This window comes from Salmo salar, chromosome 21, assembly GCF_965601325.2.
Source record: "Salmo salar chromosome 21, fSalSal1, whole genome shotgun sequence".
NCBI classification, from domain to species: domain Eukaryota; kingdom Metazoa; phylum Chordata; class Actinopteri; order Salmoniformes; family Salmonidae; genus Salmo; species Salmo salar.
This window is the reverse complement of record NC_138311.1, coordinates 22,465,762-22,483,833: the sequence shown is the minus strand read 5'-3', so window position 1 is coordinate 22,483,833 and position 18,072 is coordinate 22,465,762. Positions and strand designations below refer to the sequence as shown.

Sequence of the window (18,072 nt, the reverse complement as noted above, 5' to 3'; positions counted from 1 at the left end):
TTCCTCCGACACATTGGTGCGGTTGGCTTCCGGGTTAGGTGCGTCAAGTTTCGGAGGACGCATGACTTCACCTTTGCGTCTTCTGAGCCCGTTGGGGAGTTGCAGCGATGAGACAGGATCAAAAAAGGGGGTAAAATACACAACAAAAATAAGAAAATGAAAGGTTTACCCTATTCATCTACGGCAAAGATACTTATATGTTACCCTTTTAATCTGTGTCTGGTGTTAACTTTATAGTTACTGGCCAGCTAGGTTTTCAGCCAGCATGGAACAAAAGGGGGGAGGGTCGTTCAAATCGCAGACGCAGTTGTCAAGTGAGCACATCTGTCAGTGCTGCTGTGAACCACATCAGAAGGATCATGCCAAACGGGAGATGTTTAAATACAATTTGATATCATTGATGCAATTTCAATGTTATTTGAGTTGATTTGTGTATTACCAAATTAGCTTGAGATGGATTTTCCTGCAGCCCTACATCCAAGTTGCTTGACATAGGCGTTTCAAGGAGCTGTCAGTCAAGGCGACCTCATGAATATAAGCTTCCTGCCCACTCAGCCTGTCTTTCAAACTTCCCGGTAGTTAGGTTAGCCATGAGAGAAAAAGTACTGTTCAGAATGACTGTTCAGGACCATTAACACATCATAGTTGTAACCTTTCATATTTGGCCTTCTTTGGCAACCAAATGAAATTCTCTCTCCATAATTTGGGATGTGATGAACAGTTGCAAGATATCCCACCAAGCAAAATGTAGTTGAAAAAAATGATTGTGCCCAACTTCGTCTGTTTGGTTTTGGTTGAAAGTGAAAGTTGAAAATATTTATTTTTAAGGTTGTTGAAAAGTTGTCTTTTTCATGTCGTTGAAAATACGACTATACAAAGCCGTCCGTCTATGTTTGGTTTTGGTTGAAAGTTTAAAATATTTATTTTTGTAGGTTGTTGTTTCAACAACTTGAAAACAACTTAATTTCAATGTACTTGCAGCCTATACACATGGACGCAATATTTAAAATTTCTAAATCAACAATTGTATTAACAATCATACAACCCCAGTACTTACACACAGTATTTCTTTACAACACTTAAGTGAAAAATGTCTTTATTCCACTACTGAAGAAGCATGTCTCAAATCATCATACTTACTTATTATTTCAAACATCCAGCTTGACAAAAGATACATTTTTTTATTATTCCATGCCTCACCATTAAGTTAATTATTGCCAATACATATGAACAAATATGTGTAAAAGCAACACATATCTTTGTCCATCTAAGTATGAAAAAACAGTATAAATTCAGTATGTACACAACATGACCAAAAGTATGTGGACACTTGCTCGTTGAACGCCTCATTACAAAGTCATGGACATTAACTCTTCTGGGAAGGCTTTCCACTAGATGTTGGAACATTGCTGCGGGGACTTGCTCCATTCAGCCACAAGAGCATTAGTGAGGTCGGGCACTGATGTTGGGTGATTAGGCTTGGCTCGCAGTTGGCATTCAATTCATACCTAAGGTGTTTAATGGGTTTGAGGTCAGGGCTCTGTGCAGGTCAGTCAAGTTCTTCCACACTGATTTTGACAAACCATTTCTGTATGGACCTCGCTTTGTGCATGGGGGCATTGTCATGCTAAAATATGAAAGGGCCTTCCCCAAACTGTTGCCACAAAGTTCGAAGCACAACTAGAATGCCATTGTATGCTGTAGTGTTAAGATTTCTCTTCACTGGAACTAAGGGGCCTAGTCCGAAACATGAAAAACAGCCCCAGACCATTATTCCTCCTCCACCAAACTTTACAGTTAGCATCATGCATTGGGGCAGGTAGTGTTCTCCTGGCATCCGCCAAACACAGATTTGTCCGTTGGACTGGCAGATGGTAAAGAAGGATTCATCACTCCAGAGAATGCATTTCCATTGCTCCAGAGTCTAATAGCGGTGAGCTTTACACCACTCCAGCTGACGCTTGGCATTGCGCATGGTGATCTTAGGCTTGTCTTAGGCTTCCGTGGCTACTCGGCCACGGAAACCCATTTCATGAAGCTCCCAACAAACAGTTATTGTGCTGGCATTGCTTCCAGAGGTAGTTTCAAACTCGGTACTGAGTGTTGCAACCATGGACAGACAATTTTTATGCGCTTTAGCACTCGCCGGTCCCATTCTGTGAGCTTGTGTGGCCTACCACTTCGCGGCTGAGCCGTTGTTGCTCCTACACGTTTCCACTTCACAATAACAGCACTTACAGTTGACCGGGGCAAGTCTAGTAGGGCAGAAATTTGACGTTGAAAGTCCCTGAGCTCCTCAGTAAGGCCATTATACTGCCAATGTTGGTCTATGTCAGCAACGATTGTGGAAGAAATAGCCGATTCCACTAATTTGAAGTGTCCACATACTTTTGTATATATTGTCTATCTTCCACTATGTCAAAATTGTGCATGTAATTAAGTTTAGTATCACTTTTCTACCAATACAGTGCATTTTTGTTGAAAATTAGGTCAAAGTATTCAACTATTGAAAACTGAAACAAACAAATGGACCAAACAAAGACAAATAGATTAATCCCACTTTTCCAGCCTGCTGAAGGCGTGTGGTGGTGGCTTGATAAACAGCGCCCCCAGCTCTACCAGGGTCATGCTTCGAGGTGGTCATGTTTTGTGACCTTGCCGTTCCATTTCTTGACTGCCCCTGCAACACAAACACAAACAGTTATATTAAGTCAAACTCTCGAAGTAATGGATATGGAGCATCTGCTGTATGGCCTCGGTTACACCCAGCACTTAAATGTGACTTCTGTCTTCCGATCACTCCAAGCTGCATTAGGTCTGGATGCACAAAAGTCACATTGTGCTCGCATTAGGTTCAGATCTGCCAGGGAGGGAATTGTTTTCGGAATTTGACATAGTCTGGATGTAATCAGGCCACCAATTATGCATAAGCAATGTAAAGAGATGGGGTGAATGACTGGGGAAAAGTACATTCTACACAAATTACTTTTATAATAGCAAATAACAAATGTGTGTGCCTGAAAGGAAATAAACGTTCATACAGTGAGCTATTACATGAATATCGGTGGACAATTTGTGCTAATGTAAATCAACATAGATAATGTAACATATTTCCTTTTGCTTACGTGATGAACCTCTAAGGGGATATAAATATTTACCATCTTAACCATGTGTGACCTCTCACCTCTCGGGGTGTAGAAGGGTTCTTCCTAACCAGTCCCTCAACAGCTCTCAGACTGAGCTCCACCCTCAGAGGAGAGGAAGGCTGGGGAGAGATGGAGGGATGGAAGGATGAATGGCTCAATCGTTCAACAAGTCAGCAAAATAAAGATTGCGTTGATAAGCTCAAATGTCCATCTCCCACCCATGGAGAGTCCTACAGTTTATACTGTATATTACCCTCCAAACAGCATGGCTCGTCTCCTGGTCAGCTGATATATCTGTAAGGGGTGAGCGAATCATCACTGGTTCATACACACACAGGACAGGAACATAGAGCCTTGTTAATACAACACTACTATACCATGCCTTCTTAACTGCCCGTGGGAAGATTAATTAAGTTGTAATGATTTGAATTAAATATAAAACTTCAGTCTCACAGACAACATTTTATTCATAAATGTAGTGTATAGCAAGGTATTACAGGGTTTTGGGTTTTTATTATAATATTGCTATCTTTTACCTATCCAGCTCTGGCACAGCGACTGCAGCCCCTGGACACACACACACACACACACACACACACACACACACACACACACACACACACACACACACACACACACACACACACACACACATTGTCATAAATACACATATATCATCACAACAGTAAAGACGTTGTTGTACACTCACCTGTATAAGTAGTGGCCTCTCCCTGTGCTGTGCCAGATAGCCCAGAAGAACCCTCAAAACGTGAGTCTGGGAATGAATTTGAAGACTTCAGCTAAAACAGAGCCTTTTCAATTCCAACAATGATAGATGACTAGATTCATAGTACAGAATGAATGACTGATTGCCCAGTTCACCATCTCACCTCATACTTGTATTGGACCAGGAGCATTTTATCAGTGATGACAAATTAGGCTTCTTTGTTCTTCAACACCAGGTTCCCCATGATCCTGGACCCCTGTCAGGCCTAGAGGAAAAAGAACACTTACAGTACGAAAAAAAGAGATGGGACAAAGACAAAGACACTGACACTTTTTTCTCACCTCTAGTTCTCTCCCTTTCCCTTACATGTTTACAGCCTGCACCAGCCCAGTGAGCACACTCTCCAGCCAGCACTCCGGACAGTCTCCAGCAGCTTTCAGCACACCCTCTGCCACACCATGTCTGAGTGTGTACAGGAGGAGAAGCAAAGGGCCAGCACCTTAAACACTAACCCTGCAGAAAGAGACACACAATCACAGTTTAGAACTCTTCTGATGAATGGAAAAGTGTTGTGGTTGACAATCATCAATGCAGGAGGAACACGTAATGTTTGAATGCAGCCTTACCACTGTGTCCCTGAACACAGGCAGAGGTGGACTTTGTGATTTGGAGGCCCCAGTCTGAGGCCCCGCACCCCTCCTAAAATTATTTTATGGGATTTATACTGAAAACATGTAATTTAACTGTAAAAATGTGTTACCTTTTAGTGTGCCATGAACACAACCAGTCAATGTTTTCATGTGATTGTCAAACAAATCACTTCAAAAAGTAGGTTACCTTCTCACGTTAATCCAAAATAATTCCAGCATCTGAACAGTGCACTGTGCACCCGCAAACTTTCTTTCAATTCGCAAGTGGCTGAAACTATCTCACGGGAAAAAGCATCCAAGCGATCGGAACAGCTCCCCTCAGTCTTACTATACAGTGGCAAGAAAAAGTATGTGACCCCTTTGGAAATACCTGGATTTCTGCATAAATTGGTCATAAAATTTGATCTGATCTAAATCTAGGTCACCACAGTAGACAAACACAGTCTACTTAAACTAATAACACACAAACAATTATACGTTTTCATGTCTTTATTGAACACACCGTGTAAACATTCACAGTGCAAAGTGGAAGTATGTGAACACTTGGACCCTCCTTTGGCAGCAATAACCTCAACCAAACATTTTCTGTAGTTGCGGATCAGACCTGCACAACGTTCAGGAGGAATTTTGGAACATTCCTTATTACAAAACTGTTTCAGTTCAGCAATATTCTTGGGATGTCTGGTGTGAACTGCTCTCTTGAGGTCATGCCACAGCATCTCAATCAGGTTGAGGTCAGGACTCTGACTGGGCCACTCCAGAAGGCGTATTTTCTTCTGTTGAAGCCATTCTGTTGTTGATTTACTTCTGTGTTTTGGGTTGTTCTCTTGCATTACCCAACTTCTGTTGAGCTTCAATTGGCGGACAGATAGCCTAACATTCTCCTGCAAAATGTATTGATACATTTGGGAATTCATTTTTCCATCGACGATAGCAAGCTGTCCAGGCCCTGAAGCAGCAAAGCAGCGCCAAACCATGATGCTCCCTCCACCATACTTTACAGTTGAGATGAGGTTTTGATGTTGGTCTGCTGTGCTGTGCCTTTTTTTCTCCACAGATAGTGTTGTGTGTTCCTTCCCAAAATCTCAACTGTAGTTTCATCTGTCCACAGAATATTTTGCCAGTAGCGCTATTGAACATCCAGGTGCACTTTTGCAAACTTCAGACGTGCAGCAATGTTTTTTTTGGACAGCAGTGGCTTCTTCCGTGGTATGCTCCCATGAACACAGTTCTTGTTTAGTGTTTTACGTATCGTAGACTCGTCAACAGAGATGTTAGCATGTTCCAGAGATTTATGTAAGTCTTTAGCTGACACTAGGATTCCTCTTAACCTCATTGAGCATTCTGCAATGTGCTCGAGCGGTCATCTTTGCAGGACGGCAACTCCTAGGGAGAGTAGCAACAGTGCTGAACTTTCTCCATTTATAGACAATTTGACTTACCATGGACTGATGAACATCAAGGCTTTTAGAGATACTTGGAGATTCCAGTTTAATGCAAGTCAACAATTCTTAATCTAACCTTCTGAGATCTCTTTTGTTCGGGGCATGGTTCACATCAGGCAATTCTTCTTGTGAATAGCAAACTCAAGTTTTGTGAGTGTTTTTTATTGGGCAAGGAAGCTCTAACCAACATCTCCAATCTTGTCTCAATGATTGGACTCCAGGTTAGATGACTCCTGACTCCAATTAGCTTTTGGAGAAGTCATTAACTTAGGGGTTCACATACTTTTTCCAACTTACACTGTGAATGTTTAAATTATGTATTCAATATAGAAAATAAAAATATAATAATTTGTGTGTTATTAGTTTAAGCACACTATGTTTGTGTATTGCTGTGACAGATGAAGATCAGATCAAATTTGATTACCAATTTATGCAGAAATCCAGGTAATTCCTAAAGGTTAACATACTTTTTCTTGCCACTGTACATGTAAACTCAGCAAAAAAATAAACGTCATTTCACTGTCAACTGCATTTATTTTCAGCAAACTTAACATAACAAGATTCAACAACTGAGACATAAACTGAACAAGTTCCACAGACATCTGACTAACAGAAATTGAATAATGTGTCCCTGAACAAAGGGGAGACAACATCAAAAGCAACAGTCAGTTTCTGGTGTGGCCACCAGCTGCATTAAGTACTGCAGTGCATCTCATGCTGTGAGATGTTACCCTACTCTTCCACCAAGGCAAGTGCAAGTTCCCGGACATTTCTGGGGGAAATCACCCTCCGATCCAACAGGTCCCAGATGTGCTCAATGGGATTGAGATCCGGGCTCTTTGCTGGCCATGGCAGAACAATGACATTCCTGTCTTGCAGGAAATCACGCACAGAACGAGCAGTATGGCTGGTGGCATTGTCATGCAGGAGTGTCATGTCAGGATGAGCCTGCAGGAAGGGTACCACATGAGGGAGGAGGATGTCTTCCCTGTAATGCACAGCGTTGAGATTGCCTGCAATGACAACAAGCTCAGTCCAATGATACTGTGACATACCGCCCCAGACCATGACGGACCCTCCATCTCCAAAACGATCCTGCTCCAGAGTACAGGCCTCGGTGTAACGCTCATTCCTTTAGAGATAAACGCGAATCTGACCATCACCCCTGGTGAGACAAAACCTCGACTCGTTAGTGAAGAGCACTTTTTGCCAGTCCTGTCTGGTCCAGCGACGGTGGGTTTGTGCCCATAGGCGACGTTGTTGCCGGTGTTGTCTGGTGAGGACCTGCCTTACAACAGGCCTACAAGCCCTCAGTCCAGCCTCTCTCAGCCTATTGCGGACAGTCTGTGCACTGATGGAGGGATTGTGCGTTCCTGGTGTAACTCGGGCAGTTGTTGTTGCCATCCTGTACCTGTCCCACAAGTGTGATGTTCGGATGTACCGATCCTGTGCAGGTGTTGTTACACGTGGTCTGCCACTGCGAGGACGATCAGCTGTCCGTCCTGTCTCCATGTAGCGCTGTCTTAGGCGTCTCACAGTACGGACATTGCAATTTATTGCCCTGGCCACATCTGCAGTCCTCATGCCTCCTTGCAGCATGCCTAAGGCACATTCACGCAGATGAGCAGGGGTCCTGGGCATCTTTCTTTTGGTGTTTTTCAGAGTCAGTGTCCTAAGTTTTCATTACTGTGACCTTAATTGCCTACCGTCTGTAAGCTGTTAGTGTCTTAACGACCGTTCCACAGGTGCATGTTCATTAATTGTTTATGGTTCATTGAACAAGCATGGGAAACAGTGTTTAAACCATTTACAATGAAGATCTGTGAAGTTATTTAGATTTTTATGAATTATCTTTGAAAGACAGGTTCCTGAAAAAGGGCCATTTCTTTTTTTGCTGAGTTTTTGTACTCCATGTATCTGATGCTGTCTGCCCCAAAATATTATTACCTGCCATAATCCTTTCAGCCAGACAGTATCAGATACATGGGCTATACATACATGTCCTCTGCCTCGACTCAATGACAATGGAAATATTATCAGCAGCACCTGTCTTTTTCCTAAGTAAATATATATTGTATTCCCTTAGAGTCTAAGGGCTGGGTTTCGACTACACTAACATATGGAATTGTTTTAAGATGGTCATACCAAGGATCATTTAGCTATTTGAATTTGAATTTTAGGACCCCTGTAGGTATATATATTAAAAAAATTGTATGAAACATTGAATTTGGCCTTACTGTGATTACCCATAGAAACGCATAACAACAGATTCATACATGGAAAACAGATAGTTTTCACTATGGAAAATATGTAACCAAGATGGCGTAGCAGTTGGACGTGTGTTTTGTCTTGTCCCTTCCTGTCCTGTGTAAATATAGTTTTTTTCCTTGTTTTTTCATATAAATGTTGTTTATATTTTAATATCACTTTCCATCTACGGACTGAATATACTCTCCTGCAACCTGCCTCACCCAATGTGGTATGGATCTGCTATTTTTTATACTTAAGAACCGGAACCCCCATCAAAAACTAGCCAGCTAACTGGCTACTAGCTAGTAGTCTGTTAGCCATTGCTAGGCCTATCTCCCGGCTAGCCAAAGAGGCCCATTAGCCACTCCTTGGGCTACAATACCTATTTTGCCAACTGGCCTGGACCCCTGCCAATCCATCACGACTGGACTACCGACGTAATTCCGCCCGAGGTTTTTGTTTTTCAACTGGCTCCTCCGTCACGACGTCCCCTGAATACCCACCCACTAGCCTGCTAGCCACGGCCCGCTAGCTGTCTTGAGCACATCGGACTGTTAGCTTAAGAGGCCCATCGGACAAATTCTTTGGCCACTATACCTATTTTGCCAATTGGCCTGGTTAACCACACAGAGTCCTGCTGATCGGTCCTCTAAACCTGAGCCCCCAACAGAAGCTAGCCAGCTAACTAGCTAACTAGCTAGTAGTCAGCTAGCCACTGCTAGCGTTCATTAGCTACCTTTAGCCCGGACAACTCTCGCCAGTCTGCACAGCACGACTCAAACCAGAGCAAATCGGACATATTTTTCTCCATATCTCCGGTTTCCTACGGCAAGCTCTGAACCTTTTTTTTTTCACCTGGATCATCGCAGCTAGCTAGTTGCTATCCGAGTGGCCACTCCTGGCTAACGTCTCTGTCCCAAAGCAAGAACCAATTTGCCTGGAGCTAGCCTTGCTAGGCCCATCTGCTAGGCCCATCTCCCGGCTAGCCAAAGAGGTCAAATCAGTCACTCCTTGGGCTTCAATACCTATTTTGCCGATTGGCAAGGACCCCCACCGACCCATCATGACTGGACTACCGACGTGATTCGCCAGAGGGGGTCTCTCAACTGGCTCCTCCGTTGCGACATCCCCTGAATGCCCATCCACTAGCCTGCTAGCCGCGGCCCGCTAGCTGTCTAGAGCACATCGGACTGTTAGCTTAAGAGGCCCACCGGACAAATTCTTTGGCCACTATACCTATTTTGCCAATTGGCCTGGTTTACCACACTGAGCCCTGCTGATCCGTCTGCCGACGTAACAGCATGAGGGGGCCACAACAGACTTTCTTCCGTCGCGACGTCCCTCAAAGGCCCTTCTGCTAGCTTGCTATCCCCGGCCCGCTAGCTGCCTGAAGCCACTCACTGGGCTCCTATGATCACTCGGCTACGCATGCCTATCCCTAACGTCAATATGCCTTGTCTATTGCTGTTTTGGTTAGTAATTATTGCCTTATTTCACTGTAGAGACTCTAGCCCTGCTCAATACGCCTTAGTTAACACTTTAGTTCCACCTCCCACACATGCGGTAACATCACCTGGTTTAAATTATATTTGTAGAGACAATATCGCTTTCATCATCACTCTATGCACAGGTTTACCCCCACTGTATTCACATCCTACCATACCTTTGTCGGTACATTATGCCATTAATCTTTTCTACCGTGCCCAGAAATCTGCTCCCTTTACTCTCTGTTCTGAACGTACTAGACAACCAGTTCTTTTAGCCTTTAGCCGTACCCTTATCCTACTCCTCCTCTGTTCCTCTGGTGATGTACAGGTTAATCCAGGCCCTGCAGTGCCTAGCTCCACTCCCATTCCCCAGGCGCTCTCATTTGTTGACTTCTGTAACCATAAAAGCCTTGGTTTCATGCATGTTAACATTAGAAGCCTCCTCCCTAAGATTGTTTTATTCACTGCCCTAGCACACTCTGCCAACCCGGATGTCCTAGCCATGTCTAAATCCTGGCTTAGGAAGACCACCAAAAACCCTGAAATTTCCATCCCTAACTGTCACGTCCTGACCAGTGAAAAGGGTCATTTTGCCATAGTAGTATGGTCAGGGCGTGGCAGGGGGGTTGTTTTGTGTGTTTTGGGGTTGGTTTGTTTCTAGGGGAATGTGTTCTAGTTTTCTGTTTCTATGTTTCATTTTCTATGTGTGACCCAGTATGGTTTCCAATCAGAGGCAGGTGTCTTTCGTTGTGTCTGATTGGAAGCCATACTTAGGCAGCCTGTTTTCCTTTGGGTTTTGTGGGTGGTTGCTTTCTGTTTAGTGTGTTTGTATACCTGACAGAACTGTTTGGCTGTCGTTTGTTTTTTCTTTGTAAAGTGCTTCCATTTAAAATAAAAGGATGAGCACTCAACACGCTGTGCCTTGGTCTGTTCACTATGACGCTTGTGACACCTAACTACAACATTTTCCGACAAGATGGAACTGCCAAAGGGGGCGGAGTTGCAATCTACTGCAGGAATAGCCTGCAGAATTCTGTCTTACTATCCAGGTCTGTGCCCAAACAATTTGAGATCTACATTTAAAAATCCACCTCTCCAGAAACAAATCTCTTACCGTTGCCACTTGCTATAGACCACCTCCTGCCCCCAGCTGTGCCCGGGACACCATATGAGAATTGATTTCCCCCCATCTATCTTCAGAGCTTGTGCTGTTAGGTGACCTAAACTGGGACATGCTTAACACCCCAGCCATCCTACAATCTAAGCTTGATGTTCTCAATCTCACACAAGTTATCAATGAACCCACCAGGTACAACCCTAAATCTGTAAACACCGACACCCTCATAGATATCATCCTAACCAACCTGCCCTCCAAATGAGACAGTGATCTCAGCGATCACTGTCTCATTGCTTGCGTCCGTAATGGGTCTGCGGTCAAACGACCACCCCTCATCACTGTCAAACACTCCCTAAAACACTTTAGTGAGCAGGCCTTTCTAATCGACCTTGCCCGGGTATCCTGGAAGGATATTGACCTCATTCTGTCAGTAGAGGATGCCTGGTTATTCTTTAAAAGTGCTTCCCTCACCATCTTAAATAAGCATAACCCATTCAAAAAATGTTGAACCAGGAACAGATATAGCCCTTGGTTCACTCCAGACCTGACTGCCCTTGACCAGCACATAAACATCCTGTGGCGTGCTGCATTAGCATCGAATAGCCCCCACGATATGCAACTTTTCAGGGAAGTTAGGAACCAATATACACAGGCAGTTTGAAAAAGCTAGCCTTTGCTTTCCTAACAGAAATGTGCATCCTGTAGCACTAACTCCAAAAAGTTCTGGGACACTGTAAAGTCCATGGAGAATAAGAGCACCTCCTCCCAGCTGCCCACTGCACTGAGGCTAGGAAATACTGTCACCACTGATAAATCCGTGATAATTGAACATTTCAATAAGCATTTTTCTACGGCTGGTCATGCTTTCCACCTGGCTACACCTACCCCTGTCAACAGTCCTGCACCCCTCACTGCAACTTGCCCAAGGTTCCCCATTTCTCCTTCACCCAAATCCAGATAGCTGATGTTCTGAAAGAGCTGCAAAATCTGGACCCCTACAAATCAGCAGGGCAAGACAATCTGGACCCTCTCTTCCTAAAATGATCTGCCGAAATTGTTGCAACCCCTATTACTAGCTTGTTCAATCTCTCTTTTGTATCATCTGAGATCCCCAAAGATTGGAAAGCTGCCGCGGTCATCCCCCTCTACAAAGGGGGTGACACTCTAGACCCAAACTGCTACAGACCTGTATCTATCCTACCCTGTCTTTCTAAGGTCTTCGAAAGCCAAGTTAACAAACAGATCACCGACCATTTAGAATCCCACCGTAACTTCTCCGCTATGCAATCTGGTTTCTGAGCTGGTCATGGGTGCACGTCAGCCATGCTCAAGGTCCTAAAAGATATCATAACCGCCATCGATAAGAGACAATACTGTGCAGCTGTATTCATCGACCTGGCCAAGGCTTTCGACTCTGTAAATCACCACATTCTTATCGGCAGACTCAACAGCCTTTGTTTCTCAAATGACTGCGTTGCCTGGTTCAGCAACTACTTCTCTGATAGAGTTCAGTGTGTCATATCGGAGTGCCTGTTGTCCGGACCTCTGGCAGTCTCTATGGGGGTGCCACAGGGTTCAATCCTTGGGCCAACTCTTTTCTCTGTATACATCAATGATGTCGCTCTTGCTGCTGGTGATTCTCTGATCTACCTCTATGCAGATGACACCATTCTGTATACTTCTGGCCCTTCTTTGGACACTGTGCTAACTAAACTCCAGACGATCTTCAATGCCATACAACTCACCATCCGTGGCCTCCAACTGCTCTTAAATGCAAGTAAAACTAAATGCATGCTCTTCAACCGATCGCTGCCCGCACCTGCCTGTCCGCCCAGCATCACTACTCTGGGCGGTTCTGACTTGGAATATGTGGATAATTACAAATACCTAGGTGTCTGGTTAGACTGTAAACTCTCCTTCCAGACTCACATTAAAACCTATTTGGGACAGGGGGCAGTGTTTTCACGTTTGGATGAAAAGCGTGCCCAGAGTAAACTGCCTGCTACTCACGCCCAGAAGCTAATATATGCATATTATTAGTATATTTGGATAGAAAACACTCTGAAGTTTGTACAACTGTTTGAATGATGTCTGTGAGTATAACAGAACTCATATGGCAGGCAAAATCCTGAGAAAAATACCATCCAGGAAGTGGAACATCGGCAATAAGGCTTCCACTAGATGTCAACAGTCTTTAGAATGTTGTTCCAGGCATCTACTGTGAATGGGTAGAGAATAAGAGCTATTGGAATCAGGTGTCTGGAAAAATGGCATGAGCTCAGTCATACGTGCGGCCGTGAGAGTGAGCTGAGTTCCTTTTCATTTCTAAGGACAAAGGAATTGTCCGGTTGGAATATTATCGAAGATTTATGATAACAACATCCTAAAGATTGATTCTTTACATCGTTTGACATGTTTCTACGATCTATAATATAACTTTTTAGATTTTTCGTCTGCTCACGCATTTTGCATTTGGAATAGTGAACTGAACGCGCGAACAAAAAGGAGGTATTTGGACATAAATATGGAGTTTTTTGAAACCAAACAAACATTTATTGTGGAACTGGGATTTCTGGGAGTGCATTCCGATGATGATCATCAAAGGTAAGTGAATATTTATAATGCTATTTCTGACTTCTGTTGACTCCACAACATGACGGGTATCTGTATGGATGGTTTTGGTGTCTAAGCTCTGTACTCAGATTATTCCATGGTGTGCTTTTTCCGTAAAACTTTTTTGAAATCTGACACAGCGGTTGCATTAAGGAGAAGTGTATCTATAATCCTATGCATAAAACTTGTATCTTTTATAAATGTTTATGATGAGTATTTCTGTAAATTGATGTGCTCATTCACCGGAAGTTTTGGAGGCAAAACATTTCTGAGCATTACGCGCTGTATGTAAAATGTTTTTTTTGGGGATATAAATATGAACTTTATCGAGCAGTGATTCATTTTAGCTGTATTTCTGTTTTTTGTGACGCCTCTCCTTGCTTGGAAAATGGCTGTGGTTTTTCTTGTCTAGGTGCTGTCCTAACATAATCTAATGGTATGCTTTCAGCGTAAAGCCTTTTTGAAATCGGACCCTGTGGTTGGATTAACGAGAAGTGTATCTTTAAAATGGTGTATAATACTTGTATGTTTGACAAATTTCAATTATGATATTTTTGTTTTGAGTTTGGCGCCCTGCTATTTCAATGGCTGTTGGCTAGGGGTTCCGCTGGCGGAACGGGGTTCCGCTAGCGGAACGTCTTTCCTCAGCAGGTTTTAAGCATCTCCAATCCAAAATTAAATCTAGAATCAGCTTCCTATTTTGCAACAAAGCATCCTTCACTCATGCTGCCAAACATACCCTAGTAAAACTGACTATCCTACCGATCCTTGACTTTGGCGATGTCATTTACACAATAGCCTCCAACACTCTACTCAGCAAATTGGATGCAGTTTATCACAGTGCCATCTGGTTTGTCACCAAAGCCCCATATACTACCCACCACTGCGACCTGTATGCTCTCGTTGGCTGGCCCTCGCTTCATATCCGTCGCCAAACCCACTGGCTCCAGGTCATCTGTAAGTCGTTGCAAGGTAAAGCCCCACCTTATCTCAGCTCACTGGTCACCATAGCAGTACCCACCCGCAGCACGCGCTCCAGCAGGTATATCTCACTGGTCACCCCCAAAGCCAATTCCTCCTTCGACCGCCTTTCCTTCCAGTTCTCTGCTGCCAATGACTGGAACGAACTGCAAAAATCACAGAAACTGGAGACTCATATCTCCCTCTCTAGCTTTAAGCACCAGCTGTCAGAGCAGCTCACAGATCACTGCACCTGTACATAGCCAATCTGTAAATAGCCCATCCAACTATCTCATCACCATATTGTTATTTATTTTGCTCCTTTGCACCCCAGTACCGCTACTTGCACACTCATCTTCTGCACATCTACCACCCCGGTGTTTAATTTGCCATACTGTAATAATTTTGCCACAATGGCCTATTTATTGCCTCACCCCCCTTATCCTACCTCATTTGCACATACTGTATATAGACTTTCTCTATTGTATTATTGACTGTATGTTTGTTTATTCCATGTGTAACTCTGTGTTGTTGTTTGCGTTGCACTGCTTTGCTTTATCTTGGCCAGGTTGCAGTCGTAAATGAGAACTTGTTCTCAACTAGCCTACCTGGTTAAATAAAGGTGAAAAAAATGTTTTCACATTTTTATCAAAAGGAAGTGTCTGTCCTATATCTGAGAGATATTAGAAAGCACAGGAAAAAAAAGGTTTTACTGTGGAATTACCTGTATACATACGTGGAAATGCCCTATTCACTTACATGCATCTTTCAGCCCAGTACCGGGTTACCTTCGATTGAATCTCGTGACAGTTGTGGTGGTCGTAGAGCAAAACGACCATCGTGTTTGTTAGACTATCATCTTTCCATTGAGAGGTCATATTAGTATGTAGCTCAAACGGTTCGGCAATACAGATGTTTTCGTTGGAAGAACGATTTTCAGGATGTCTCCTGGTCTGACAAACAGTGCAGTAGCTCTGCTACCTTCCACCGCAGATGCAGAAGGCCGACATCAGCAGATGTGGTGAATTGACACGCAGCCCATGCAAAAACGGATATCTCTAGTTTAAACAGACAGATTTTGATGGAGATTTTTTATTATTATTTATTAATTATGCCTCGAGCGGAGCATGAGGGGGCCTCAATTGGATAAAAATGTTTAACATGTATTCTCAGTTTATGAGGCTCCTTGATGGCCTGAGGCAATTGCCTCTTCTGCTTAATGATAAATCTGCCCGTGAACACAGGCCTTCCCCAGTGCATGGGCAACAAAAGTCAGGGAGCAGTCTATTCCATCTGGTAACAACACAGTGTATTGACAGTGAGTGACACACATAATAACATGTATGTTCGATGTAGACAGTTAAAGTTAAAACAGCCATAAATAGGACCTTAATCAGAATGGACTAATTCCTGTCTAAGCCGGGGGAGGGGGGACGGGTACTACTAAGCTGTATGGAAGAAGAAGGTCATACCAATGATAATTTTTCTATTTGATTTTGAATGTTAAGACCCCTTGAAGTATTAACAAAAAAAATCTGAAAAGATTATTTGATGAAAAAAAAAAAAAGAAGTGCCTTACCGCTATTATCCCATACAAACACATTGAATAACAGATTCACTACATGGAACATCAGATAGTCCCAGAAAATACATCTAAAGGAAGTTCGTCCTAAAGTGTCAATTCTATGTCTGAGAGATATAAGAAAGATCAGGAAACATTTGTAACAACGAACCCTTTTTATATGTATTTACCCCTTGCTTTTGCACTAAACAGTCTCCATATACTGTACTTCCATACATTTTTTCAACTGGCACAGGGGGACCTTCAGAGGAGTCTTGTGAGGCCTGTAGGCGTCTTAGAGCAAAACCAACATGTACGTGTTCGTGAAAGTCTCACCTTAGCCCCAACTGTTCGGATGCTACAGACAGAAGTTGGCAAATTGGCAGTACCGACTTCCGAAAAAACGAGTCTCATCTTTCCATAAAGGGGTCATGTAGGCCAAATCGTTCAGACGCGACAGACGATTTCCACCCAAAAACTGTCTTTTGGTATTTGTTTCATTAGTCCATTGTTGACATAGGCAAAACATTTTGGGACTGTCAGCAATCAAGTTATCAAGACATGTAACTTTCGAAATACATAAATCTTCCCTGTATGATGCATTTTGCATCATAGGATGCTGTTTATTGTGTTTTATCATCAGCTATGCAAAAATCCAACTGTTACATGACGAAACTTGTGTAACAGCCCATCAACACGATGCTGATCTGTGATAAAAGGCAAAAAGCCTTTAAAATGTTTTGCCTGGGCATATTGTAAAAACTATTTTGTTGATGTGATCCTACCATGTCTACAAAAATTCTGTTTAACAATAAAGTGAAGAGCATCACAGCCTAACAAAACTCTGGTAAGGAGAATGCACAGCTCTCTCATTTTTGTAGTGCATTTGCCAGTGAGAGTGCACACAGACACAGACAAGATAGCATGGGAGAAGCAAACGTGGAAGGGGTAGAGAAGGGTGTGAAGGTTTAAACAAAATTTGGACTGGCTGATTCTTGATTTTACTCGCTTAAAACTTTTTTAACAAGCTAGCTAATACAAATGGTGCAGTAATCAACTGTATCACAGCAGAAAAAGTGGGTGCTCACGCACCAGCAGTAGGTAAATTTGACAACTCATTGTCTTCATTCCCCCTTCTTAGTGAAATTTTAGCACCCCTCTCTTACCAGCTAGCTAGCTATGATAGTTGCATAGCTACAGCAAGCTAGTTAGTTAGCAAACCAGCTAGCTATGCATTCTCACCTTGCTAGCTAGCATCTGACTGCAGAGCTGTGTTCGAATACTCATACTAACCACACTAACCATACTATTTGTGACGTAAATTGAGTATGTAGTATGCTTATTGGTCATAGAATGGATATAGTTAGTATGTCAAAAGTTCCCGGATTTCGTACTAAATTCGCCAAAATACGAAGTATACCAGCAGTTGACACTATTTCCGTGCTTTTAGGACTCCTAATTTCATTTTTCAGAAAATGGGCGTGGCTTCACAACGTTTTCAGATTTGAAGAAAATGGTGAGCAATGTAATAAAGTAATGACTTGTCAAATAATTTATGTTACCCATTATGTTGGCTGACACTTCGTTAGCTACACTATCCTTACGAACCGCATGGCATTGCAATTACTGATGATTGGCTGAGAGAAATTGATGCATTAGCTTCTGGCGCCGACAGAGATGGCCGCCTCGCTTCGCGTTCCTAGGAAACTGTGCAGTATTTAGTTTTTTTATGTGTTATTTCTTACAATGTTACCCCAGAAAATCTTAGGTTTTAATACATAGAGTCGGGAGGAACTATTGGATATAAGAGCAACGTCAACTCACCAACATTACGACCAGGGATACGACTTTCCCGAAGCGGATCTTCTGTTTGGCCTTCCACCCAGAACAATGGATCGGATCCCAGCCGGCGACCCAAAACGACGACGCTGTAGAAGGGGCAGATGGAGCGGTCTTCTGGTCAGGCTCCGTAGACGGGCACATCGTGCACCGCTCCCGAGCATACTACTCGCCAATGTCCAGTCTCTTGACAACAAGGTAGACAAAATCCAAGCAAGAGTTGCCTTCCAGAGAGACATCAGAGACTAACGTTCTTTGTTTCATGGAAACATGGCTC

At 43.2% G+C, this 18,072-nt stretch overlaps 2 long non-coding RNA genes across 2 annotated transcripts; both read right to left on the bottom strand.

Annotated features, from left to right (window-relative positions):
• Positions 1 to 1,079: 1,079 nt before the first annotated feature.
• Positions 1,080 to 3,678, bottom strand: LOC145862597 (uncharacterized). Its single transcript, XR_014382087.1, has 2 exons — positions 3,185 to 3,678; positions 1,080 to 2,680 (listed from the first exon to the last, which is right to left on the bottom strand). It is a non-coding gene; the product is annotated as an uncharacterized LOC145862597 (long non-coding RNA).
• Positions 3,679 to 3,808: 130 nt separating this feature from the next.
• LOC106581889 (uncharacterized) lies at positions 3,809 to 4,845 on the bottom strand. The gene is made up of 3 exons (XR_006761257.2): positions 4,215 to 4,845; positions 4,037 to 4,138; positions 3,809 to 3,921 (listed from the first exon to the last, which is right to left on the bottom strand). It is a non-coding gene; the product is annotated as an uncharacterized LOC106581889 (long non-coding RNA).
• Positions 4,846 to 18,072: the final 13,227 nt, after the last annotated feature.